This window comes from Papaver somniferum, chromosome 7 (genome assembly GCF_003573695.1).
Source record: "Papaver somniferum cultivar HN1 chromosome 7, ASM357369v1, whole genome shotgun sequence".
Taxonomy (NCBI): Eukaryota; Viridiplantae; Streptophyta; class Magnoliopsida; order Ranunculales; family Papaveraceae; genus Papaver; species Papaver somniferum.
The window spans coordinates 162,216,014-162,218,498 of NC_039364.1; positions in this window are offsets into that span (position 1 = coordinate 162,216,014).

Sequence of the window (2,485 nt, forward strand, 5' to 3'; positions counted from 1 at the left end):
TTTTGATAAAATTAAACACTTCTTTATTTCGTCGTCCCAGGCGGATGTTCGTGTCATTGTTGATGCTAGAAAGAGGAGGAACGGAAAGTCTGTGACCATAGTTAAGGTTGAAGATAGCAGCAACCGGGTCTGCTAAGACTCTGCAGAATCCGTGGAAGGAGACAGGGTGTATGCTCGTGAATATCCAACATCTGGACTCTTGTTTGAAGCTCCTTTGATCAATACTTTCCCGGACAATGAAGTGGTCGGTGGATTCGTCATTCCCAAGTGTCACGCGCCTCTTTACACCAAAATATGGAAAAGATATGGGCATATTGCTACGATCAAAGTGTGGAAAGGTTTTCTACCAACCCTCCTGGCTATAGTTGCAGGGCTGTTTCCGATCATTGAGGAGATGGAACAGATGTATCTGCGAGATGTCAAGAATCAGGAACTGCACAGGTTGGATGAGATGCTTTCGAACTGTGAGACATTGCGGTTCAATGTAGGCTGGCTTCGTCGTCGGCTCGAGATAATCAAGATTCATAAGGCGGCGGAGGCTGCTGATGCGATTTCTGTGACCACTGCATTATTGGAGGAGGAAAAGATGCTGGCTTTGGAGTCGGCGAGGGTCGAGAAGGCAGTCGAGGATTTGAAGACAAAAACCAAAAATTTCCAGAAGAAACTTGACAGGGTTTTTTATAGAGATTATCCATTGTTGGACGGTTTGCTCTGAGTGATCATTCGAGAGAGTCTAAGTGTAGGTTTTTGATAAGGTAAGATAATATGAGAGGAATTTTGTTCAATTGATGGATGTTTAATGAACAAATGAGCATCTCGCATGCTTTTTTTGAAGGAAATAAATTACATTTGAGATGTATTTGAATAATGGTAAAAGATTAATTATTTGATGTTGATCAAGCATAATATGCCTTGAGTCATTTGTCGTTGATAATATTTCCTTACTTTCCTCCGCTGACTGCTAAGATTTTGTAGTAACCACTAGACACTGCTTTGGTGATAACATACGGCCCTTCCCATTTCAGAGAGAACTTAGGAGCAGAAATGTCTTGTTGAATATATTTTGTCGTCTTTAATACCAAATCTCCTACTTGGAAAGTTCGAGGCCTTACCATTTTGTTGTAAGCTCTAGATATCCTCTCTTTGTAAGCCTCCACATACTTTTCCACTTTAGCCCTCCTTGATTCGAGCATGTCCAGTTCAGCAACTGTTGACTTGGAAACTTCAGCTTCATCCCATCGTATTCCACTGGCCGCTGCAATCCTTGCTGAAGGAATTTTTATCTCAGCTGGGAGTATAGCATCAGCCCCATAGACGAGTGAATACAGTGATGTTCCAATCGAGCTCCTCGGTGCAGTTCTGTAATCCCACAAAGCCATGGGTAATTTCTCATGCCACGATCGTGGATTATCATGAATTGTTCGACTGATAATCCGGATCAAGGTTTTGTTGGTACTCTCTGCTTGACCATTTCCTTGGGGATAATATGGTGTGGAGAAAATCTGTTTGATCCCGTACTCCTTGAGCAATTTTTCGACATCCTTGTTGGCGAAAGGAGTCCCATTATCTGTGATGATATGTTTGGGAACACCGAATCTACATATAATGTGTTCCTTGATAAATGCTGCAATAGTTACCCCTGTAGTACCTCTGAGCGGGATTGCTTCGACCCACTTAGCGAAATACTCAGTAGATGTGATGATGTATTCATGCTGCTTTGAGGATGCTGGATTGATCTTTCCGATGATATCAAGTCCCCAGCTATAGAAAGGCCATGGACTATTCACAGAATGTAATGGGAGACAAGGAGTATGAATAAGGTTACCGTGGAACTTCCATTGATGACATTTCTGGACGTCCGTAGCTGCATCATCTTCCATACTCGACCAGTAATATTTCTCGTGAATTTGAAGAAACAATTTCTTTTTCCCCTGATGTTCTCCTTCATGAGTTTCTTTCAGGACTGTTAGAATTTCATCTCCGGCATGGCATCTCAACAAGTCTCCTCCAAAGCTTTTGCGGTACAGGATCCCGTCAAGAAAGACAAATCTTTTAGCTTTCTGAGTGAGTTTGATTGCATCTTTCTTTGCTGGTGGTGATTTATTGTCTCGAAGGTATTCAATGTAAGGCTGCCTCCAGTCCCCGGTGTGATGAAGTGTCATGCCTCTAAATGATGAGGAGGCTTCTGACAATTAGGAAAAGATCCTTGCAAAGTTCTTGACTGTGCTTCCATGGAGGGCCAGTAATTCCCGAGTCTCTGAAGTCTTCTATAAAGTGTTATCACCAGCGTCTGTCCACATACTTCTTGATGCACACTTTCGAGCCTTTCCTTTGCTTCTTCATCGCCAAGGCACCGTGATAGAGAGGTATCAGGGTTGCGATGGTACAAGGCCCCGTGGAGCAGGAAGAAGGTTTTTAGCTCTTTAAGGCTGATTGTTCCTTCTGCAACGGAACTGCTCAGTTTATGAATAATAGGTTCTCTCCA